At 39.8% G+C, this 26055-nt stretch overlaps 1 protein-coding gene and 1 long non-coding RNA gene across 6 annotated transcripts in view; one reads left to right on the top strand and one right to left on the bottom strand.

The window, feature by feature from the left end:
- Positions 1–589: 589 nt before the first annotated feature.
- On the bottom strand, positions 590–11769 carry LOC135988893 (uncharacterized). Its single transcript, XR_010606247.1, has 3 exons — positions 11628–11769; positions 8803–10486; positions 590–4285 (listed from the first exon to the last, which is right to left on the bottom strand). It is a non-coding gene; the product is annotated as an uncharacterized LOC135988893 (long non-coding RNA).
- KLC1 (kinesin light chain 1) overlaps positions 11009–26055 on the top strand; it is a 42373-nt gene continuing 27326 nt past the window's right edge. For all 5 annotated transcript variants that reach the window (XM_065635218.1, XM_065635215.1, XM_065635216.1 and 2 more), the window contains exon 1: positions 11009–11362. The gene's annotated coding sequence lies outside the window, so the exon portion shown is untranslated. The remainder of the gene's footprint in view (positions 11363–26055) is intronic.

Below are 26055 nucleotides of genomic sequence, written 5' to 3'. Positions count from 1 at the left end.
TTTATATATGATTAATAAAGAACTGTACATCTTAAAAATAAATGCATTTCTAAATTCCATTAGGAGTTTTAGAAGCAATGGTAGCAACTACTGAGAAGATAGCCTATATATTGAACTGAAAATTCTTGGTGATAAAATAACTATTTAGATCAAAACTCAGATGTGTTATTTAGAATCTGACCCTTCCTGGCCTCATTTTAAGGGGACTGTTCTGTTTGCAGTTTTCAGCTTCCACTATCACTAACCAAGATTGGTGTCCTACAGGGCAATCAGATTTAGCCAAACAAAAACTTCATTTACATCCTGCGCAGAGCCCGTGGGCCAGTCTTTTGCATAAAGACCAGGAGATTGAAGTGTTTTCAGGAAAGGATAATATATGCCTGGAACTGTAATATGCATGAATGATACTTTCATATTAAAAATTATATCCACTGATTGCTGTAAACTGATTCACAGAATAATAAACCCCATAACTGAATATTCAGGTTCATTTCTCAAAAAGAAATAGCAATGGAAACACAGTTACGTCATTTCTTATGAGTTTATTTCTTAAAGAGAATTTATAAGTACATTAACGTAATCATCTTGAAATACATAGTCATTAATATTCATTATTATATAATTCACTTCTTTGTGCCTTGACTTTGCATTCATTAATGGTTAAGATTTACCCAAGTATTGTGAGATTTAGTTGACTGATCCATTCAAATAGCAGATGCTGTGGAAGTACAAAAGCAGTACTTTTGGCGAGAAATAATACAGGCAAAAAATTACATGATCCCTTTTTAAGTGTGTTCTTACTCAGGAGAAATATTATTTTATAGGACTACCCACAGCTGAAATCTGTTTTAGAAGCCATGTAAATGCTCTGAAGACACGGTCCCCATCTCATACAGCTGCTTGTGTTTTACTAGGTCAAACCAGACACCCATTTAATTGAGTTTCATCGATTTTGCAGGGAAAGACACAGCGGTTTTGCTTTCTGGTGTATGCAGGTTCTCATCCTCAGGGGTGTTGTGAACGGGGCCTGAGATGGCACGAGGCAGCAAGAAGGACTGTGGGCATCTCCTGAGGCTGCCGGGGGGCTGAGACCGCCCAGCCTGGGCTGGAGCAGCCCTGAGGTCACCTCGATGGGCCACGACTGGCAGGAGTTTCCAGCAGCCCCTGTTCCAGTCAGGAATTGCTGGCATTCGGCAGGGCTCCGCTCACACCGCTGCCTCCACAGAACCAACCGATGTGACTCAGCTGCAGAATTTGCTGCGGTAACTTTCACCAGCTGGGCCAAAACACATAAACAGGCAAAATGCAAGTTTCAGAATCATAAGAAATTCAGGCCACTACTCACATCTCATGGTTAAAGAACTTCCTGTTGACAAATTTTGGCTCCATCTTTGTAATAAATCCTTGCTGTGGAAATTTTTTCATGTGATGATCAGTGCATAGTGTACACTGGCTGTTTTTAAAGGGTTCCAAAAAAGTTACAGATTTTCATTTCTAGAATGATTTGAATAATTAGAAGTCTAGATTCTTGCCGGGGGGAGGGTTGTTTTGCAAAACAGCTTTTGTAGTCAAGGCTATATTAGAAGGCAAAATCCATGGACTGCCAATTTCAAAAGAGATTAACTGACAGCCTTGATCGCTTTCCAAGTGATTTTATTATTCTGGGGTGTCACAGAAAATAGATGGTGTGACACAGAACAAATATTCTGCAACAAACCAAGTCAAGACAGTTCTGACCTTGGTAGCTCTAGAAACTATAACTACTTAGGTAGAAAACTCTTAATTGTCAAAAATTGTACAAGATTGAAAGACAAAATGGAAACTAAATTCCAGTGAACATGTAAGAAAATGTCTTCTGGATTTACCAATCTTCTTCTCACATTTACTAAAATAGTATCTCTCTTTTAATGTAATGTCTGGAAAACCTCCAGTTTCCTCAGGCCTCATGAAAAATTCCACCACAAAAACCAGAACAAAATACTAAGCTGACATATGAGTAAATAGCCACAGGTGGTAATTTGTGTCAAAAGAGAATTCAAGCTCACTTCAAAGAAAAAATCAGCTCTGCCATAGGATATTGTAACTAATTGACAAGAGATGCTCAAAATTAATTCATTTGCTCTGCTCCTCTGCTGCTGCTTCCCTGGTGCTGCTTTTGCTGTTGGGAAAAGGGGTTTATTCAGTGGGACACTGGAGCCTTGCTGGCACGTTTAACAGTTACCACGGTATCACAGCCATAAATCCGATTGGCATTGGACGGAATAAAATAGGCTGATGCTGGGAGAATGTGGCTGAAGAGTCGCTACTGGACAGGGCATGTTTCCATCTCAGGAGGATTTTTCTCAGGCTTTTGAATCATGAGGTTCACACTTTCTCTAAAGGCAGCGAAGAATTTTATTACTTACTGTCTCAAAGTCTATAATTTATAGGTATTAGCTAACAGCCATTTAGCACTCAAAGTTCAATTTCATATGTAATTAACAATGACATGTCAACTTTTCATTCTAGTATATGTTTACATGTAAATTAGAAAAGCAATCTCTCTCACTTACAGTATGAACTTTGTTTTTGGGCACCACCCAACAGAGTTCACAACCAAAAATTCAAAGAGAAAGAAGGTAAGTGAAATTAATGAGAATACCAGTAACACAACATTCCAACCTCCTCTGGTTGCAAAATAAGTGGGCTGGGCAATGACAAATGTTGAACCTTCCTTTAAAGATATTTAGAGTGCTTTCTGCATTGCTGCATGATAAACCCGGCAGTAACATTTTTAGGGTTATGTAGTTAATTGTAAGGATATGGGGCATGTTAAGTGGCGGCCCACTACAGAACCATTTACTGGGTAGATTTCTGGTCAGTGTTACACACCGATGAAGGAAGGTATTCATCAGCCTGTACTGTGTGAGTCATGGCAGTTTTCAAACATATGGTGATGGTGTACTTGGTGGCCCTTCAGCATTTAATAGCAAGTGTAACACTGTGTAGGCAGCACATTTCACTTTCATGGCTAATTTATATATATCTCAGTTGTTCCCAGCTTTCTTCTAGTGTTTACTGAGGTATGTTTCAGTTTCTGTTTACAGTTACATTAATTTTAATAGGTTGTGTTTGATAAACTATGTAAAACTGCACTATATATGTCTTTGGAATTTGAATGTATTTCAGCTTTCATTAAACCACATTAAGTGATAATTTTATGTTAGAATACACAGATTCAAAATCTAAAGTACTACATATAGCATGTTTCTGCAGTTTCCCAGAACTTCCCCAGGAGACTGTTGTTAACCGATATGAAGGAATGGACCACTCCATGTAATCAAAACATGTCAAACAGCCCAGAAGTTTTAGGTGACACTGGTGGTGTAGAGAACCATGGTGGCAGAGATTTTTTTTCGTTGAAAGAAATTACTACACACTCTACTTTCAGTGAATTGTACTATGCCCAGCTGGCCACCACAGTCAATGGTCAGAGAGTCCTGCTTTTCATTCCTATCTTTAATCATTTGTCCTCTGAAGCAAAATTGTAGCCTCAGAATATCTGTGATGATCTACATCCTGATGAGGTAACTGCCTTCTTAGCCAGTTTCTGTATAAATTACAACTCCCCCAAATCGAGTTTAACCGTTTTGGCACAAGGGAAACCTTCAGAACATGGTGCGATGCAGCAGTATCTGCCAAACTTGACAAATTGATAGCATCCCCTCGCTCTTTTTTTATATATACTGGTCTCTAAAACACCTATACACAGATGCATGAGGAATTGCTCTCATCAGAAAGAGACACACAGCGATGTTTCTAAGGTCTCCTTTCACATCCCCTAATACAGGGGGTATACTAAGTGGAGGTGGGGTGGTTACAGACAGACCCTGTGGAGGTCCTGGGAAGAATTATCGTGTGGAAGGCAGGTCCTCGTGGTTGTCTTAATCATGCAGGGAGCAGGGAATAGGATAGGATTAGGAAGGCGCAAAGATGATTTAAAACCATTCTCTCAACCCTTTCTCATCTGGCATATCAGACTCTGTTTTACACCCTTTGGAGACTGTCCACAGATTGAGTTCTTCCAGAATATTTGCTCTCAGATAACAGGCAGACAAGATAAACACACCGTCCATCCCGTAGGAGTGAATGATGCAACCATCTCAGTAATGTTTTAAGTCTAAGACTTGATAGCAGTGATGTACGTATCTTGTTTTCTTCTGTATCATTGTAAAGATACAGAAGTGATGAGTGTGTCCATGATGTGTCTTTGATCTTAATACCGTTCAATGGATTTCACTGTGAACTGGCAAGAAAATGCTTCATTAGAGCAGATTAAAAAAAATATAATTACAACAGAAAATACAGGAATTACATCTGAAACTGAAGCAAAACCTTCACAGTACATACTTGCTGTGGGAAGAGGGAGGCAGCAAGGAGAGAAAATTCATATCCAGACCCCTGGGAATAGGATCATCTCTCCTTATCCTGCATCTGCTCTATTTCCCAGGAGACAGGATGAGGAACAAAATACCTAACGCAGGCAGTTCTGTTTCCTATTGATTTCTAGAGTGACTCTACTCTTCTCAGCCCCACGCACTGAATACCACCCATCTAGCCACAGGCATATTCACAGAAGCCATTTTCTGTAGAGACATAATTGGTCATTGGCACAGAAACTACAGAAACAGTCGTCACAGAGCACAAACATTTCCATTTCCCTCAGGGCAAACTGTATTACCGTGAACTCCCCAGTCCGGTGCAGCTGAGCAGTGCCTTGGTTTGAATGTTTTCTTAACCAAGGCAAACTCCACCAATGAAAACTGCGTATTTTTTATATGCCTCTCATAAAAAATGAGAAGTTTCCATCAACCTTGGATGCCAAGTGAATTTGGTATAACTCCATATAGAGAATTAGCTGAGGAGGAGAGAAAGGCATTTAACAGAACAACTGAAAGGGGGATAAGGGTTTGGCAGTTATGGTGGCATGTGCAGAAAAGGAATACATCAAGTGAAAGGAAGATTACTGATAAATCAGACTTAGGAACAACTATTTTCAATAGTGACCATAGCACAAACAATTGCAGCACATCAGGCTAAAGAAAGATGAAGCAAATAGGAGCAGAGAAGGGCAAGTTGAATAATCAGGGAGATGCAGAACCTGTCTGAAAGAGATTAAGAGTTCCTTTTGTTTAGCCAAGCAAATTGATAGTCAGGAGGGGAGAAAGGAGTGCAGAGTCTCCGAGGCAGGTGAGCGGGGGAAGGACCAGATAAGAGGGTTACCCAGGGAAGAATCTTCTTTCTCTACAAAAATTTAATCAAACATGTAAAAGAGAAGTGTTACGTTTGAGGACTGCCTTAGAAACACAAACACGTACAGAAATGGGGCCAATCACTCGCAAGGGAAAAGAGCTAGCAAGAAATGACACAATTTGGCACAATATCTATATGTATATATTTCCCTTGAGACTGAACACTGGAGAAGCAAGGCTCTCAGGCAGGAAGGGCAGGATGCCTGCTTGGTTTTCAATAGAGTTTGATGATTACATTTAGAAAAAGACCAGACGAGGTGGTTTATCTGTAATGCCTTTTAGACTTTTGAAACTTGGTTCTCTTTCATCAGTAGGTGCATATTTGTACTTGGGAAAGGTCGCATAAAGGCATACACTGGCATTAGCATTTCCTGTGATTAGCATATGCATGAGCTTTAATAAAAGGCAGCATCTGAACGACCACAACTTCCTTATTTTATAAATGTATGTAGGAATCTTGGTGAGAATAAAAAGAATCCATCTTCAGTTTCCCTGGTGCCAAGACAAGTTTGTCGCAGTCTGTGCCTCTGCCTAATGTTGGTTGGAGAAAGAAGTGCCTTTCTTACGCTTTCAAAGATTCACTTCGCAAAACAAGAGAAAAATCTCATACCGGTTAATGAATTTATCCCAGATTTACACTGATGTGTGACTGAAATTAAAATCACAGCCCTCACAGGCTTTTCTTTTTAGGGAAAAAGCACTTTTCATGATGAAACTCTGGAGAATTTAATGAGGAAAAGGTACCTAAATGTCTCCTTTGCTGTGGAAAAACCCTACAATGGCTACCAAGGTTATAAAGGTAAGAGTCTCACCTAATCTAATTACAAGTAATCTGGCAGCAAAGCCTGATGAGTTAGCAAATCTCCATAGAGGAATGCTGACAAACCATACAGGCAACAAACAGCTGGTGTTTAAAGAAAGAGAAGGAGATAATGTAAGCAGTAATGCAGCAGACACTTAGAAATCAGTAGCTGTGATCCTTTTGCCTTCTGCTTTTACCTGTGTTCCTGAGTTTGAACACTGACTACTAAGGACTTTGTGTCTGGAAGAGTCTGTTAAACTCTTCCTATGAATACTGGGCCTTATCCCAATAGAAAAAGAAAGGGAGCACAGTCATAGCTGGGAAGTAAAGATATGGGCGGGTGAAGAGAAGTACCACACACTGAGTGTTCTTACTCTGGTAGCGGCCAAGATTGTGATATTCCACCAACGGAGTGGTTTTTTATTTCCTCTGAATGATTTAATACACTTCTGCAATGGTTCAGTGACTGAGGTAGGTGAATACAGAAATAAATGTAACTTCCTGTGACTCACATGCAGTGATTAACAGTTCTCATAACCTTGAATGAGCAACTGAAAGAATAAACTCACTGAAAAGTGAGAGTATAGAGGAAGGAAAGGAGGAGCATAAATGAAACACTATATTTCTTCACGTGTAAACTCTAAAAGTGATAGAGAGCGAATATGGATGAGAGAGTCTTTCCAAGCTAGGAAGGTGCTGGTCATTAACTATCAGCTGACTACAGAACGTGGAAGCAAGTAAGGAAGAAAGTTGCTTCATCTTTCAATGACGTGAGAGGGATAGCAGAAGCAAAGAAGGAACAGAAATTGCTGTTTAGGCAGAGTAAGTATGTCTTAGTGTGAGCATTCCCTCGCAGAGGTGGGAACCCACTCCTTGAATGTGGGGAGTAAACATACAAGTGTAATTATCATCACAAGGTCTCTGTGATCCCTTAACCCGTTGGGAAATTTGATGCTTAAATGGAGGATCTTGGAAAATACTGACAGTGTCTGTAACTTCATATAGCATAAAGTATTATAGTTTGTGCAACTCTCAGCTCCTTGATCACTTATTACTTTGAAGATCACAGTGGAAACTAGGAATATAAATATAGCTGTGTTCCTGAAATTGTCTAGTATTTTTCTTTATGTCAGATGAATATTGACATGCAAATTCTCTAATAGTTTGTAGTTTTCAAGTGGTTACTTTAACTGTATTACCTGAGGTTTTAAAGTCTGTTCATAATAGAACTGTTTTGATGCTAACTGAATGGGCTTCTTAAACCTTTCAGTATATTTTCGGCTTTAACAATACCACAGGTAGCTGGGAGAGGAAAAGAATTCTGGTTAGCAAAATGTTATGTCCAGTACAAGCATCCTGCTCTGTTTAAAAAAAGTTAACATAAATAAACTAATGAAATGGCCTGTTAAGACTTGAATTAACACTGCATGCTTTATTTCCTTGTTATTTCTCTGTGAATAGAAAACGGCAGGGAAAAGCACAGTGGCTTTCATTTGTTACAGCTTTCTAGAAATCTTTGTGACTCTGAAAAATGAGAATTCACTTCCATGTAAATATAGCTTATTGACTTGAAAAGCAGGATCATGATCAGTGTTTATTTTACTTAGATCTTTACTGCCATGCTCAGCAGTGGGTTCAAACATCTTGACTATGACAATGAGTCATGTCAAACAAAATACAGTCCTTTTACTCCAAAGTTCCTGAGCTCCCTGATCATAAGGTAGCTCTGTGTGCAGTAATTGCACATACGCACAAAGGAGTTTGGCTAAAATTGTATCTGGGGCTGTGTACTTGAAAACTTTGATTCCTGAGCTCTGATTTTTTGTTTCCTGTTTTCCATAAAGGACTTTCTTAAAGCAAATATAAAGTAAAAGCATTGGCAACTGTCAAATGATTGTGATGAAAAGCCAGACAGGTTGCTGAACCTGGCCTTTCAATATTTATTATTGCCAGGATGCTTTTAAAGAGCACTTTAGCAGCAGCTGAAATTATTCCAATGTAGTGCTTTACTGTAGCCCATATTTATAAAACGAAGTCATAGACTTTATAGACTGTAGGATTAGATTTTAAAAACTTTTGTCTCTTTTGGAGGAAAGATCCTCTGAGCCAGGAGAATAACTTTTTTGAATAACAATGGTAAAATAAAATAACCCACAATTCTTAAATGAAGTGAACCTGAATTTCTTCATTGAGCATTGCTCTATTTGTGGACGTCAGTCAAACCAAATCCTAGTTTATTGCGTGTATTTCTCACACTGTTGCACCTCAAAATGTAAGAGCTTTGTGGGGCATTAGCTGAACTGTTTGCCTTTTTCTTTCCCACTGTGAATTACAGACCTCTCTCTCTCTTCTGGGAGAGGAGGGAAATGGTTATAATGAGAATAAAGAATCCAGCATTGTAAATAATGCTCTGGGATTTTGTTTTACTATCCACTCGGATGTTTGCAGAAAACCACGGTGACCTTGTACGGTGGCAGACGAAGAATATTCTAGAGACAGCATGTCTAGATCACTTCATCCTAAAAGCAGGGCATATAGCTTAACTAGTTCCTTAAGAGAAGATGGAAATGTGGGCAGTAAATAGTTTTTGCTGCTAGATGAACTTGGATAATTCTTATGTAGATGGGACAGGAAAAACAAGATCGAAACGGAGAGGAACCTCTGTGATATTTCAAGTCGCGCAGAGGCCTGAGGAAGAAGCACACTCACCAAGTCTCTTCTGTGCCTGTGTTCTGCGTCTGCTCTTCTGCCGTGAGCCACCAACAGCCGTGACTAATAATGCACTTCAGTTCCATTGAGCTGATCAACCTTCCTGCAGGAGGGAGCTTATCGTGTGTGCTGCTTATGTGGGAAATTGCCAGCATGCACAGACTTGATTAGCCAGCATATTACGAATCAGGGTCATAGCTGGAGCAGTTGCTTTGTTCAGAGATGCTCAGATCCCTCGGGTAAGCAGCTAATTGCAGGAAATCTTTTAAAGCAAATGTGTGATAGGAAGAAAGCAATGAATATTGTTTATTCAAAAGACAGGAGTGGTTCCTTTGAATCAGTTCTCTTGCATAATTATGTAATTAGGGCATGTTCTATTTTTAATTAAATCTCTTGAATATTCATGAAAATACTCTGAACCTGTGGACCAATTGGCATGACTCTTGCTTTTAAAATGTAGTTTGCATAAAGGAATGCCCTTCAACCTTTTTTTTCCCCTTTCATATTACTGTACAAACACATATTCCACATTATTATACATAGTTAGCCTGTATTGCCTATCGTAGCAAAATTATTATGGTAAACCATTAATACAGAATTGCCAGAGAAATGTTTTAAATGGAGATGAAGAACACAAGAAGCTGCTGCTCTGAAATACTAGTATCACAATTGTTTTTTGATGGATAGCTTGACCTGTGTAAGATATCGGTCAGTGGTATTCAGAAAGTATATTCAGTTTCCTCAGCTTTTCAAATCTAACAATGACTCTCTGTTCTTGCAGTTTGTATACAATACATTTTCCCCCTTTTTTTTTTTTTTGGTGGGCTTCTGTGACTCTTCCTGTTCTGCCTCTTTCACAACAGCATCGGCTTTGATTCCTCTTCCATCTTCCTGCTTCTTAGGAGTCTTTCTCAGCTGACAACTCTCCTCACATCTGCCATTTTGTAGACTTGCTCTATGTTGTATGTGAGGGCGAACAGATGTAAGCTCTTCTTTCCTTGTATATTTTAGATGTTAGCATTTAGGTGAGGCTGCTGCACATTTTGATTTACCACTATACCTCCGTATGTTTCCATTAGCTTTGGATTCACACCTTATACATACTGCAGGAGTTGCACAGGCAGTTACACTTAGTGGTTGTAGGTCACTTCCAATTGAACTACCCTGTTCTATTGTATGTGGAGCTCAGGTGATGACGCACCAGATGTTAATAATTCTTTCATAAAGTTAGGCTGTTGCTGTTCCCTCATTTTTTTCCAAAATACATTTTACTGCTTTGCTATATATGTATTTTTTCATCTTGGACCTCAATTCCTTCCATCTTTCATTTCTGGGCTCAACTTCTACCTCAGGGAACATAATGCAACATGAAGAAAATACTGTGACCATTCCTTCTCTAGCAAGAGTGGGAATGAAATTGGAATCTGAAAATAAATAGATCTTGTGACAAGTGCCACCAAATTCTCATGTAAGTCTTGTTGTGTCTATACCTGTAGAAGAGGAAGGACCTTTTGCTTAAGTTCAGTGTGGAACAAAGACAAGGCCATTGAAATATATTAACATCACATAATTAGCCCTGGGCGGGGGGACCACAGAATTTGTTCTTCAGCCGCAGTTTCTCCCGTGTAACTCGCACCATGAGCCATCTGTGCGCTGCACAGCTCTTCGCACGTTTGTCCCCAAGCTGTTTGATGAACACAGAAGCATCAGCTTTACCATTCCTGCTGGCAGCCTGAACAAAACCCCGAACTTCCCAGGACGCTCAGAACAACCAACACAAAAAGCACCTACACAAAACCACCTCAGTGTCCGCGGAGGGTTGCTGAGGACACGCCGGGCCCCGCTGTCCCCCGACGCGCACCTCGGGCAGACCGGGGCTCGGCGCGGCCTCCGCCCGTCCCCGCGGCAGCCTCGGGGATGTCACCGTGGGGCCGCGCACCTGCACCCCTGGCAGCCGACATCGGCACTGCTGCTCTCCCGCCCGCGGCCGGCCCAGCGCTGCCGCGCCCCGGGCTGAGGGCAGCAGGGCGCGCTGGGCCCGGGGCCGCCGCGGTCGCGGCCTCCCCTCACAGGGCAGCCATAACGTCATGCGGCGGGGGCGAGCGGACAGGAGGGCGCGCGGGGCCTTGTGGGAGAAGACGGGGCAGCCGCCATGTTGGGCGGGGCGGCGGGTGGGAGGGAGGGGAGCGCGGGGCGGGCGCAGGGGCGGCAGCGGCAGCCGGGGCGGCGGTTGTGGTGGCGGCTGCCTGCAGCTGTCAGCGCCCGCTGCTCGGGGGCCGGGCCGCACGCCGACCGCCGGGCCGGGCCGGGCCGGGCCTGTCAGCGCCTCGGGAGAGGCACTGAAAGCGCCGCGGTGCCCGCCCGCATCCTTCCTTCCCTCTCTCCCCTCACCCCCACGAAAAAAGAAAAAAAAAATCCCCTTTTCCTTCCTCCCTTCCGCCCGCCCATCGCTGACATCCTCCTCCTCCGGTCGCCTCCCCGCTCCCCCCGCCCCGGGCTGCGCGGCCCCCGCCGCCTCAGCGAGAGCTGCGCACATCGGCCGAGCCTGCAGCACCGAGCGGTGAGCGAGGGGCCCGCCCGGGCGCGGCCCTGCGCGGGGCGGCGGTGCCGGGGAGGGCTGGCGTTTGATTTTATTTCTTTTTATCTGCCGCTGTGCAAACAACAAAAAGCCGCGCGGGCCGGCTGGTCCCTCGGCAGCGCCGCTGACAGCCGGTCCCCTCCCTGCGCGGAGGGGTGGGGATTTTTTACGGGGTGGGGGGGGGGGGGGGGGGGGGAGCGAGGGTGATTTTCGATATTTTGTGTGAAGCTCTGTCAGTTCCACTCACCGCTGGCATGCGGGAAGGAGGGACCCCCCCGGCGGGGGTGGGGGATCCTCTCGGCTTTGTCCCCTTCTCCTCTCCGGGCTCCCTTGGGTGCTGCGGTCGGGCCGGGCGCCGCCCAGGGAGGGGCCGCGGGCAGAGCGGCGGCCGCGGGCATCGCCCCTCCGGCGGGGCCGCTCCGCGCCCCGGCCCTTTGTGTTTACTTCACGTCCTTAGCTGAGGGGGTTTATTCTGCTGCCGATTCGGAAGTGGTGAAAGAAGAAGCGGGGGCGGCTCTTTTCTTGGGTTTTGTAAATAAGTGACCGGATTTATATATTGTAGGTCACCTACCATGCAGTGGTCGGGGGCTGTTCGTAGACTTTGGTCTTGGCCAGATTTCTACACTCCTAAAATAAGGAAGAAAAACATTGGTCAGGAACGTGTTATTCGAGCAAAATGACGTGAACGCTTAACTGACTTGATAACTGTATCTTTACGGCAGAGATTAATTAGAAAGGCACTTTAAAATCTTGCTTATTCTGCCTTCGTGTTTCTAATATTTTTAGGTAATGAGATGCCTGATTTTTAGATCTGCGTGGCAGTTGTCTGTAATCACAAAAAGGAACTTCTTGACTCCTTATCGAATTCTGTATTCTAAGTGTGTTGAAGAAAATTTTAATGTCCAAAGCCGCATCACCTAGTGTAATGCTCCCGCATGGTTTTTTGAAGGCTACTAAATCGATAATGGTGCTCTTACTCTCTTTTTCCCCCCACCCGCCCGTTAATGATTTCCATTACTGTATGTGATTTAAAAGCAGCAGCAGTTCTGCTCGTGGAATCAGAATACAGAATCAGAAAATAAAAACAGCTAGAAAAAAGTGAAAGTTTGTTTTTGTAGTTTGCTTGGAACAGCCAAATGGTGAGCAAATGTCATTCATGATATTAAACACTTTTACAGTTACACATAAAAATACATAAAATGAAGACTATTAAAATGTAGCATTATCGCAATTGGCAGAGGGTTTAGTAACAATTACTATGGGAAGAAATTATCTTTCTCACTTCCACTTCTGTATTTGCACTTCACTTAAGTAGGAAATTTATGCCCAAAGGGAAGCTAAAAAGGAACCTTCGAGATTTAGACAGCTTAGCATTTTAATTAAAACACTACCCACCCCCCCCCAACTAAAACCAGCACATTTTTAAATGCACAACTGATTTCAAACTCTTTTGGAAAATAGCTTTATTTTAATTGATTATGAATTCCAAAGCTTCAGCGAAACGTGATAGGGGATGTTATAACCCTAGGATTACGGATACAATTGAAAGTAACACATTCAGCATTTACTGGCAACAGAGAGAAAGCTGATCCATCTGGTGATTCTGAGCAGAAGACCTTGTATTTTGTGAGTCACTTGAACAATTATTTTTGTGAAGACATGGTTTAAGAGAACCTTTTTGTGAAATTAACAACAGATATGGAGAACTCTTAACAGTTCCATTTAAATATGCATTTTATATAATGCAGAACCATGTGGGTAAATGCAGGGGATTTGTCAGTTCCTGAAACTCACACAATGATGCAGTATCACTTCTGCATCATGTTGCAGTTAAAGTTTGGCAACCTTTCTGCTTCCAAAGGAGGATGATGGAATCCAGTAATGAGAAATTCCAACAGCAATTCGAGCTTAGATTCCCTTCACCTTCTAATCAGAGAAAACATGCTATTTTATGTAATTTAAGAAAAGACAATAAAGTTAACCCCCAAAGGTCTTGTGAAATAGCCTCATTTATTGCTTATCAAATTACTGTAATATGCTAACAGTGCCTTATTAATGGAAACTGATTTTTAAAATGGTCTGTGTTTGACAGACGAGGAATTGCATACAAAATTGCAAATCAAGTTTGTAGGAGTCCAGAATATGATCTGAATCTTTTTGACATACAAGAATCAAAATAATACTGGATAGACACTTCAGGTATGAGAGCAATTGCTGCTTCCTCTTTATGAAGAACTTGCCATGCTAATGTCAGGAAACCCTTACTTGTGTGCTGCTGTTTTGCAGTATATCTATATACGTGTATCTGTTTGTGTATACATACATACCTTCATATGTCTCTTATTTAATTGGGAGTTTGTGGAAATATTGTAGCCTCTTATTTAGTTCTGAGCCCATCTAATGCAGCTCCTATTTCTCTTGAGACGTGGGCTTGTGCAATTACTCTTTCACCTCTTCCTCTGTTTGGCTTCTCTGGCAGCCATGCAATAGGATTTATTCTGAGATTAATAGCATCTCTTCAGATGCATAGTTCATGATTATTTTAAAACTTAATTAGTTGTACAAATACTTGTTAAAATAATGTTTTTATAAGAGGAGTGGAAAATAAGGAAATTCAGGTAAATTCATAAGTAAGCAAAATATACTTCTGCATTTAATGTTGAAGGGCATAATAGCAGACAGTGATGGGGCACAAACATGCTAGGCCTGTTTAGATAAACATCTCTTGTCATCTGTCTGCCTCCTGGGTGATGGTCGGTATGACACAACTACTGTAAAAATGGACCAGTTCCATCATCATTGCAATGAAGTGGCTAGTTACAGGCTTCTCTCTTAATTCAGCCTGCATAGCATTTTGTTTTCAAAGTATTTTTAATTGCTGTATAACAACATCATATTTATCTTGACCAAAGTTTATGAAAATGTTTACTTTGAATGTTAACTCTATTTAAAAAAAACCCGAAAACTTGACACCTGTAATGTCTAATAGATGCTTCATGAAAACCAAGTAGCAGTTAAAGATAGACTGTTCATTCTAAAAAGAAACTTTTTTTGACTTCAAAAAAGAACTGGTTGTAATATTCTGAGTCACAGTCAGCTTCAGATATTTTTGAGGTATTGAGGCTATCCAAGTAATTTCTTTAGTGAAACATTTAGCTTTCTGAAACTGGGCTGTAGAAATAAGTGTGGTTCCTTCGAAACATTACTTAATCAATAAATGCCCAACCAGAAAAAGGTGCACTTATGCTGGCTTAGATTTGCTGAGATGCTTTTGTTGTCTTCGTTTTATGGGACTTAAATGGGGCACTTTATTAGAGGGTCAGAACCAGAATTACAGATACCTTCAGTGAAGGAGGAATTATTTTCATAGGGTTTTTGTGTGAGGTGTTTTGCAGGCATTGGGCACTGTACTTTTGTGCTAGACAATTAATTTGTTTAATGACAGACCACAGTGAATAAGGCAGGCATGAGGACTGAGGATGCATGCTTCCAGTGCCCAAAATATATTTGGGAATGTGAACAAAGGAGTTGTTCTCAGAGGGTGAACACTAAAGCACAGTTAACACTAGATATGCTAATTTTTTCTAATATATAAAGAAAATAAGTCTCTGATACTTGATAGTTTCTTCTGATTCAGTCAGCTATGAAAACAGATGCAAGTAATAGTATCTGTGTGTTGATTTAATCACTGTTTCTTTCAATCCAGCTTATGTCCTATGGACTCTGCTATTTAACTCTCTGTAATGCAGTCGGAAACAATATTTACTCTAGCAGCTGTGCTTTGATATGCATATAGAATTAAAATGAATTTATTTTGTCAAATAATTATTATTGGTCATCTTTCTTGCTCAAAATTAGGAAGCATGAGATCATGTAATCTTCTATTCCAAATACGCTTTCCCTCTGTCTACTTAAATGTTTCTCAATATCAAGTCTTGCTTATATGTAAAAGCAGTAAAATATCTTTTGCAGGTAGACTTAAAAGGAGGCAGTTTCCTATTTTGGTTCTTTTGTAAATACGTGCCATAAAACCTATTCAATGTATTAAGATTGTGTTTCTGGGATTATGTCAGAACTATAGCTAATATTATTAAACTTTAAAGTGAATAGAGCCAAGGATGTAACCAATCTACTCAGGAGTGCTGGCTTCCTTAAGTATCAGGAGGGTTGGGGTGGTGGCTAATTATACTCTACTTACTGTGGGATGATAACCCTGTATTTATTTGTATGCACCCCAGAAAACCTTTTGAAAAGTTAACTTTGCACTAATTAACATTCAGAAGGTCAAGAAATATCTGATGTAAAGCTGAACTTTTTGGTACTGCTTAAATGTGCTTTTCTTATACTCTGTGGTTTATATATATTTCAGGAAACAAAGTTGTATCTAAAAATCAGTCCTTTTAAAGGACAATGCTTATGCTTTTTGGAATTATCAGATAACTGTGTATCTTAATGCTTAGTGTTTTGCGTTACATACAAACACTGATGTTATATTCATAAACCGTTTCTTAAATCCTCTGCTGCTATCCCTTTTGGCAGCATATTACTACTAATATTTTATAGTGTTATAATATTGTGCTTTGCCTGGATACAGCACAAGTAGTTAAATGTTGACAAAAAAATTAAGATTACTTGCAATGTGCTACAGTTTGTACATGTGTGCCATTCCACAGTGTAGAGTGTGGTGGTTTTAAACTTGTTAAGGGATGGCAGTATCTGCATTCCTGCAATATGTCTTGAGTTTGCTCCTCCAGCTGACAGTAGGTGAATGATTTGCAAAGCCTGTCATACAGCTTTACCGCCTAGCAGGGGAGAAGAGGGGTTCTGTGTTGGGGGTGGTTCTGGCTTTTTTTTTTTTTCCTGAATATTGTGTTTGAGTGCTTTTATGGAGGTACCTTTATCAAATAGCGTAGGAAAGTCACAGCTGTATCTTTCTCTTCCAGTTTGAGCAGCTTCTATTGCACAGAGATGCTGTTACTCCCTCATCCCTCTTCTATTCACCACAAGTGGATTTTACTGTACCCTCACCTTTAACATTTCATTTGTTCCTGTGCTTACACTGGGTGTTCCTCCCTGCCCCACCATCCACCCATCATATTTAGTGTGTTTAGAAGGAGAAGGTTGGAGGTGACAGATTTGAGAGAGGAGGAGGACAGCAACCTCCTAAAATGTTTCTGCTGACAGAATGGGAATATCTAATCAATCTCTAAGCATATAGTTGAACTTTTCTGCAGTCTCAGTGCTGGTTTATGTAGTGTCATGCTTCTACCACATGTTCCATGTTCTCATTCTGCTAACACAGTTTGCTGCATGGCAGCATGGTGAAATGGGTCTGTTTTGGCTGTCTTTGTGTCCTGGACCTTTTCCTTTTCTATCCCCTCACCTGTGACTGAAAAATAATCCAGTAAAAGGTGCATATTTTTAGTTTGATTTATTATGGACAGGAGTGCTTGTGCTGTCATAACGGAGGGTGTGAGTACAATGTATGGCTCCATAAGGAGCATCACCAGGTTATTATCTCTAACCACAGCCTTAGTGAGTGAATGTTCATGGTCTTGTGTTTGCAGGAAGCCAGACCAGATGATTCGATGGCCATTTCTGTCTCTAAATTCCTCTGTACATAGAAAGCAGTAATACATGGAAGGTATCAGAATGTACTGTTGTTTGGATTTACCATTTCCCTGGATGTAGCCCAGTTGCATTCAGTATAATGAATATTGCTGTGCTGAAATATAGAGGTCATGGAGTACAGAGTGATGGTGATGTTCAGCAGTATGCCAGCACACATGGTAGTGACCTGGAGGTATGAATGAATGAATCCTGAGGAAGATAAATTGATTTTGAGGAGTGGTCTATATTGTGAAGGTTTGGTGTGCAAACCTGATCACTATGCCTTCCGCAAGGCAGAATTACATTGATCAGAGAGGATGAGATAAAACTACTCCATAGGGTTCTGGTCTGGGAGTCTTCTGGAACGCAGAGTGCTGGTGCTTAGTAGACGTTCCTGGGGGCTTGAGAAATAGTGCAGAGGTGGCAGGTAATGTTTTGTTATGGTACTGATAGATGTCTTAGCAAGATATCCTCATTTTTCAGAGATCTGTTATCAATCCTATATCTTTTGAAAAGGCAGGAGGCACCACAGGGTGACTTTGACCCAGTGTCCCAGTAATTTGCTGTTACTTAATTGTATCTCCTTTCAATTGTTCAGAAAAGAGATAAAGGCAGATTAAGGATTCGAATTACTCTGCTTTTAAATCTTCCTTATTCAGTTAGTATCAATTTCACAGTATTTTAAAATTCAGATTATATGCTGCATGTTGAATTTTAGGGCAGACATAAAATATAGCTGTTAGAATACATTGTTTAGCTTAGAAAAAATTTCTAAGGTTGGAGTTTGTGCAGAATGCAGGTAGAGAGCAAAGATGCACAGTGTATTTTTGAAAGCAAGTCAGTGGGGTTTGAATTACAGGGTGCCTGCTTGTAGTTTGTATGGCCACTGAATCTGGATCCCCACTCAGTTGTCTCAACAAATGGCCTGGAAATATGCTTGCTGACGCTTTTTTTTTTTTTTCTTTTCTCTTTTCCTCTTTCGCAGCCTGTAGTCTGCACATGGAGCAATACTTGCAAGTGCATGATATGTTGGTTTTAATGGCACAGTTGTTTTACAAAGTGGTTGTTCTGCCATCCTCAGTAGCAAGATGCTTTCAAACCAGATTTATCCAAGTGAGATGGTTTAAAAAATAGTATTAAAAATGTAACTTTTAACTTCTTTTGTGTCTATTTTCCAGTTAACGTGTGCTCTTGTTCTGTGTCAGCCCCTCAGAAGAGTGGCGCACTGCAGCAGGATGGTGGGAACCGTCACGCCAGTGTTGTTACCACAGCCAGTATTTCAAGGGGTCCCAAAGGAGCACCCAGTGCACAGCACCAGCTCAGATAAATCGTGAATGTGACAGATCACTGGAGAGGGGGCTAAAACTGTGGTTTGATCCTCAGGTGTGAGTGCACAGAATGTTAAGGTGCCTTTGTCAAATGCTGGGCTAGGGCTTGCTGTACTGCTTCATACCTCCTGGCCCAGTGGAGTTCAGACCATTTGAGTAAGCCCTGTAGATTATGAAGTACTTAACAAGGGAATTATTTCCAACCTTACAGCAAAATCAGCTCTCTGCTGTAGTAGGTAAGAAACAGTGAAAGATAGGAGGTTGTTTTTCTAGATGATTGCATCATTTGCTATGCTTTCTATGAAATGAAATTTGTAAGGTGTAAAAAACCATTAGTCTCTTTGATAATTGGTATTTACCATGGAAAGTATCAATTTTTATGTAATATTGAATGGGGTAGAACAATTATCTGAACAATTGTGCAACTCTATGTAGTTATTTTGGAAGAATTAGGTTGGTTGTTTTTTGAGTTTGTATGTTTGTTTCTTTTTTAATAGAAGGATAAGTGAAGGGAGGTAATTTTCTCTGAAGCTTGAAGGGAGAGTCTGTACAGTTTATGCATCTTAATGTAAACTATTAGATAGTTTCAAAAATAGATTTAAGAATTTGTTAAACCTAAAGGCTAGTGTGTGCTGAAGCAATATTAGTGGATAATCCTTTTATGTCTGCAGAAGAAATTGCCAATTTTCTCATTTTGGTTCAAATAACCCTTCTCTTCAGTGTCCTCAAATGTGTAAGAGCAACATAGTCTGTACTCACAGCAAATTGTCAGCAAAACTTCCCATGTAGATCCATTAATATGAAGCAAGATGTGGCCTTCTCTGCCCTTCCTGCATGCATATTTTTAATGGTTATAGATATGCCATAAAAAGTAGATTTGGTTAAGATTATGGCCTGATGTTAGTAAGTGGAAGCTGATGCGTTTTTTAATGTATTATGGAAGTCTGATTTGATGGAAACATTCCTGCGCTTTTACCTAAGTGCTATTTAAAGTTAAGATGAATAGATAACATAAACGGGTGCTTACTTTGATTAGTCAATAAAGTAGTTCTTGTCCAAAAATAACAATGCAAAGTGAAAGAACTAGAGTCAAGCTCAAAAAATGTTTTGTCTACACTATTGATAGCTTGAAATTGCAAGACAAGTAACTTTGAAAACACTTTCATGTTGCTGGCCCTCTCTGTCCCAGTCTCGGAGACACTCACCAGCTAGAATCAATCTGTTAAAAATGTCTTCTCAAGATGCACTGACGACACGGTTGCACAGGTTGACAGGTCCATGAAGAGCCTAGTGCCATTTCCACACAGAAATAAATGTAGATTCTTGGAATATTAGGGTAAAAACTGGAATTTGATAATGATGATGGATTTGTAACTCAAACTGTCTTGACGGTATTCCTTTAAAAATACAGCCAAAATTTCCTTTCAGTCTGTTTAAGGTAGGTAATTTATGAAACATGTCTTTGTAACTACAAAATACTAAACTACAATACAATTTTTTTGGAATAATTACCCTTGATTTTTCTTGATGTATCTTTGATTCTTGTGGCAAGCTTTTTTAATAACTAAGGGTAAATAGAATGACTTTTTAAATTATTCAACTTCTGATGCACTTATTTATGTTTATTCTGTCTTTATGTAACTACTCTTAATAGAGTCATGATCATTTTGCTAAAATGATCCAGTGAGGTGGGCTGTGTGGTCATAAGCACGACACAAATCCTGTGTGGCCCAGGCTGGAATGTTGTGTCAGCGTTTTATTGAATAGGCAAAACGCTCTGCTCTCTTGAGGTCTATTGGTGTAGCTTGGAAGTGTTTATTCATGCTCACAAGAAACTAAGGAAGCACCGGCTTTGAAGAACATCAACAGACACTGTTTACTGTTGAAACAGCAGTAGTACAAAAAAGAGACAATTCCCTGGCTCCAAAGGGTAGGAGATTTTGAGTTTCGCAGTCTGTCTGCAGAAATTGCATGGGCGTAACTAAAATTAACAAATTGGCATTAGAGCTCTTTGCCCAAGACTGCCAAACAGCAGGACAGGTTTTTGTATTCGGTTTTATTATTCTGGAAAAAAATGTGGTTTTGATCTTGCCACAGGTCTGAGGATATTGAGTAAGTATGTTGTTTCAGATTTAGAGTAAGGAAGGTATGTACGACTAATCTGCAACAGATAATAGTAACCTTGATTAACAGAGTTAGCAGGCGTGTACCCTCTTGAAAGAACAGCTTTTAGTGTAGTTCCTCTGGGCTCCTGACTGGGTCTACTAAACCGCCTTAGACACATGCCTGTCAGATTTCTCTTGCACTTGCTTTGGCTTTGACAAAGAGTAATCTTTGATGTGATAACAAATGCACAGAATGATCTTTTTTCCGTCCAGCTTCATTTGAAACCTGAGATGTTAGAAGGGATTGGGAACGTATACAAAGAATGCATTTTTCGCTTAACTTCCTTATGATACGTGCAGACTGATTGTAGGATCTAAACAGGTGCCACTTTTCAGAGGAAGAATAATCCATTGTGATTTTAGGATATGTCACTATTCTGTGTTTTAACTGCTATCTATTTTTAGTACTTCAGAAAGGTAAAGTGTAGTGTGTGAGATATGCCAGAAAGAGGATACTTTCCCTTGTTTGCTTTTACACAAATAATGGGGGTAGGCATAGTACTGGGGCAGGGAGGGGCAGCCGTGTTGTCTGAGGGTCTCTATCTGCTGCAGCATGTGAGCAGGAGGAGCAAGGTGGGATTTGGCCACGGTCTGCAGCACTATGTAATTCCGGATACGATTGAATCTAAAAGAGATTTTGGAAATAGATTGGCAGGTCATCTGGATTGTCTGCAGTTAAGAAGATACAGATTTGATTGTATGGTGATAATTGAAACACGAGCTCATAGCTAGTGTTTGTGCAATGGAGTAATGTCAAGGGATTGACACCATAATAACCTTTTCTTTAAAAGGAAGAATGATCTGTGTAGTTACAGGATGCTTTTATGCCTCTGAATACTTTTATACTGTATAAGGAATTTTTACTGAATTAACTGTTTCAGCAGGAGGTCATGATTTTAATGAAAGTGTTTTGCTTGCTACAAATGAAGGAAGGCTGAAGGCTGAAATTACTCTGAAGGTTTTTTGTCACTTATCCTTGAAATGTGCAAAAGTATTTATTTTAAAATAGTGTTAAGATTGTTATAAGAATGCAGATTAGATTGCTAAGAAACAGTATGTGTAGCGTGTTATAGAAATCTAAATAAAAGGACTCTACAGCAGCACAAATCTTCATAACTTGTTCTGTGTCAAAGAGAATTTTCAGCATCACCCTTACTACAGGTTTTATAGGAGCTATTTTTGCTATCATCTCTTATTATAAAACATAGTTTGTTAGCCCACTTTTCTCCTTAATATTTTTTTAATCTTCCAAATAATCCAAAGATTTCCCCTGAAAGGTATGATATTTTTCTTACAGCAGGCTATGACATTAAAAGATTCCAAGATTTATCAAGTCACACGTGCAGTGGCTGTGTTCTTCAGCTAAACAAGTACATAATCGTCTTCACTTAAACATAGTTTGATGCAGTGTATGGGCTAATTGATACCAGTTGAGGTTGCCTAGGGTTTGGCATGGTGTTTTTTGGAGATGGATGCTGTTGTGATGCAGGGGTAGAACATGTGGCCGTCCAGCCTCTTCCCACTGATGTAGTGTGGGTAACAGGCTGCACCTGGCAGTCTGAATAGAAAAGCAACAGCCATGTTAGTCCATCTCTGCCAGTATTCAAGTTTTTTTTGTGTTTTACACTTTGTAGTCGAGCTGTTCTATGCTTATTGTGCATTTCTTCAGAAATTTGTGGCTTTACCTTTGTAAATACTGAACCTTTACAGAAGATGAGTGTTTATCCAGTTTGCTTACCAACACAGATGTCTTGTGATGTTGAAGTTGTAGGTCACATAACGAATGTGATTCTGAGCTTTTATTAGGATACGTGCCCTTGATATTAAAGGACTACAAATGTATTATTTATAGTATTTACCTTGCATACTTTAATTTTAAATGAAGTGGAAGAGCAGACTTCAGCATTCAGGGTTAGCTCCGAGTTGAAGACTGTTAGAAGCATGGTAAGGTTTTTTTTAAATTCAGGTGCTTAGTAGCTAGAAGTTGATAGAAAAAATGACTCCAAGGGTTTATTTTTTTTTCCAAAAAGGTTGTGTGTTTTGAAGGACTGGGCAAGTCCATCTTCTTACCTGCTTCTGGTCAGTGATTTATGATCTCCAGTACATTGTTCTCACTAAGTTATTTTTAAGGTAGCTTGTGCACCTGTGTGCTAAATGGTGAAGCTGCTTTCTGAGATCGCGTATTTGAAAACCCGAGGCAGTACAGAAGCGCAGCAGTATTCTGTTTATAGAACTGGGTCAGTGAGCGGACCTGTAGTCTGACCTCCAACAGGATGCTGTTTGCAGGTGCAGCTCAACATTTTCTGTTCTGTAGAGGCTCATATGTGGATTCAAATACAGTATGATGAAAAGAGTGATAGCATTGGCAGTTCAGCTGGATATGTCAGGAGGGAAAAGGCTGCTGTGTTTCTTTTGTGGGGTTAGAGATGAGTATAGTGAAATAAATTTCCTGAGTGTAAGGGATAATTTTAGGTAAAAGGAAGGCAAGTCAAACGAAAAGAGAAAGATTATAACTTTCCTTGTGTATGGGAATATGATTTGTGACAGCAGAAATAACCTCACAAAGAGAGAGAAATTCTCATCTTAGGTTAAAAAAAATACATATATAAGTAACCATTGTTCTTTCAGGCTTGGAGATATCTGACTGTAAACCATAACATATTCAAAACCATATAGTCAAACTAGAGTGTTTCTTATCGACGTCCTTTTACAAATACCTTTCTAAGGATATGAAAGATGTCTGCAGATGATTCAACCTTGCCATTTCTGACGGGTGTGTGTTGCTGAGCAAGGGGTGCAGTTAAGGTAATGTTTCACATAGGACTTGTGTCCCTCTGCAGACTCTTTCAGTCTCTTGCCATTAGTGATTTTCTTTTTGTGCTTGGAAGGCCTGTGATGTTTTGAGGAGTGTTTGCGGAGGCAATTTTCCACATCATGAAGGGCAGCAGTTAAAGCAGCTGGTAGTATTTCAAGATGGGGCATTCTGTGATGTAATGAGATGTGTTCTTGGGCTGAGCAGGGAATTAATGACTTGTAATTTGCAGCTGATAGCAAGTAAAACAAGCGTATGCCAGATGTAGGACACTGAGCCTTGCCATTTAATTAAGGAGAAACTAAGAGTGAGAGTAGGGTTAAAAGCCCTGAACAGACTGATTATTGTTATGAAACAGGGAACTGATACGTACATATTGGAAATACAAAAAGCTCAAATTAGTATGTGCTGTATCTTTGTGAATTGCAGTGCCTGTAGATGACAGGGCCCATAGGTGTGGCTCGGGCTGCTCTTGTTGTAGCTTTTGCTGCTAGGAAGATGATTTACTCTTTCTTGTATGCAAACATGTTATTCTATAATTTTCAGCTATCCTGCCTGCTATCTGTATATTCAGAGGAGAACATTTAGGGAGAATGCCACTTGTCACAGCATGTGTGGTTTTGTTTGTTTGTCTAAATTGTATTTTAAAACAACAACTATCAGGCACTAGATAAATTTAAAAAATTATCTTCCAAGCTTTTAGTAGTTGAAGCCTGACTATTAAATGATGAAAATATCAAGGCTGAGAAAGGGGATTCATAGGGATACATAACAAGGAAATAAAAATAAAAAATGAAAACTTACCTATTTGTCTTTAGGATTCATGCTGATCTTTAGTCAAGGAAAAAAAAAATCTTGTGGGTTTCTTAGAAAAATGTTTTTCCTTGATATGTTTTCCTATGCAAAGAAGGAATCATATGATTATGTGTTTTGGTTCAAGAATTTTTTGAGGTGATCTGCAGATAAATGACTCTTTTTTTTTTTTTTAAATTATAATAGCTGAGTATGAAAAGCAAGCTATTTATGTTTAAGAGCTATTTACATATGAGTTGAAGAGCTTAAGTAGGTAGCTCTGATGTGTGTACATCTAGAAGATAATTTAGTCACAAATTTTGATGTCAGCGTTTATTAGTGCAATTGGTTTGAAAGTTTTATGGATAACAAAATACTTAAACTGATTAAAGATACATCCACTTAAGTCATTTGTATATGCTGAGGTTATCCCAGCGGTTACATGACTGAAAGATGGTAGGCTTGGTGGCTTGACTCTATTTTCATTATGCTTTCTTTGCTTCAGATTCTTGCTATTCTCAATCCATTTCTTTCATTTGATTTCATTTTATAAAATTCTGTAAAACCCTCTTTTAGTAGGTTTCATCGTTGGGCCTTTTATTTTGATCTGTCATTAGTTTTATTAGTTTTTGTGTGTTTGAAGAAAATTGCTTGGTTATGGTTGTTTGTTTGTTTGTTTGGATTTTTTTGTGGTTTTTTTTTGTTTGTTTTTTTTTTTTGTGTTTTGTTTGATTTGTTTTGGTTTGGTTTTTTTTTGTTTTTTTTTTTTTTTTGTTTTGGTTTGTTGAGGTTTTTTTTAAGTTTTGGAAACCGTTAAGTGGCTTTTCTTTAGCATAGTCTGTGTTGTAACAGATAAACCAGCAAGGCAATACTCAAGATCTACACAGCCACATATTTAATACAATACATAAATTGCTTAAGCCAGCTGGCTAGTCCATAACTCTGGCTGCCTTGCATATTTTTTTCCGTAGTCCAAAATTCTGTTGTCCAACTAAAACTTTTTGCATCTTAATTTTTTTTGTTGTTTTCAGTTGTACACTGAATTGAAAAATTAGTGTTTGAATCTAGCACTCCTGCCCTATGACAGGTAAAATTTGCAGTGCGGTGGATAGAGGATAAAACTGACAGGAACTTAAACCTTTGACTGTGCCCCCTTTTTTTTTCTGTAGGGAAAAAATAGAGGAAGAAAGAATTAACATTTTTGAAAAGTGACAATAGAAGGGCATGGTAGGTTTTGTCTCTTCCTCTTTATACATCCGTGTCTGCTTCCTGCATACAAACTTAACTTTTTTGCTTCCTGTGTGGGGTTTGCTGCTTTAGGGTGTGCAAAACTAGTTGTATGATTATGTATTCAGATCTGGTCTTGTTTGATGAATAGGTAATGCTCTTTTTTAAAAAAAAATATGGAAGTAGCACCACACCTCCACACTAATCTTAGAATATATTAGATGTTTACTTAATAATATTACTCCTACAAATAATCGGAGATGATATCATGATAAATTACATGTTTGTTATGCTCTCATTTTCTAAATGTTTCTTCCAAGCAAATCTATAAAACTCTGAGCATTGTCCAAATTTTCTGTGGTGTTTTATGCAGAGACAATTTAAACAGACACCCTACAAAACCTATGCAGAAAGATTTATTCACTTCCTGTCGGTAGGACAGATGAGGATTCTAACAATTTTCACTAGAGGAGACTTGAGAATCCCTCTCCCAGCCGTATGGACCTTCAAACCATCTGTGTCTCCAATTGCTTTTTGACTTGACACCAGCTCCAGTACAGTTGCTTGCACTGGTAGCTCTGGGGCAGTGAAAGCTCATAGCTACATCTGGGTTAGAATGAGATGGGTTAAAAATCTGGGATGCCGGATTGAGACAAGAAGTGTGTATTTGTAAAGCAGGTCTGCTGCTGTGATGGGCTTTAAGTATGGGTTTGCCTCATTGCGTTTAAACCTGCTTTTCCT

The sequence above is a fragment of the Caloenas nicobarica genome, chromosome 5 (assembly GCF_036013445.1).
Source record: "Caloenas nicobarica isolate bCalNic1 chromosome 5, bCalNic1.hap1, whole genome shotgun sequence".
In the NCBI taxonomy this organism is placed as follows: Eukaryota; Metazoa; Chordata; class Aves; order Columbiformes; family Columbidae; genus Caloenas; species Caloenas nicobarica.
The sequence above is the reverse complement of the archived record's forward strand: the minus strand, read 5'-3'. Positions and strand labels throughout refer to the sequence as shown.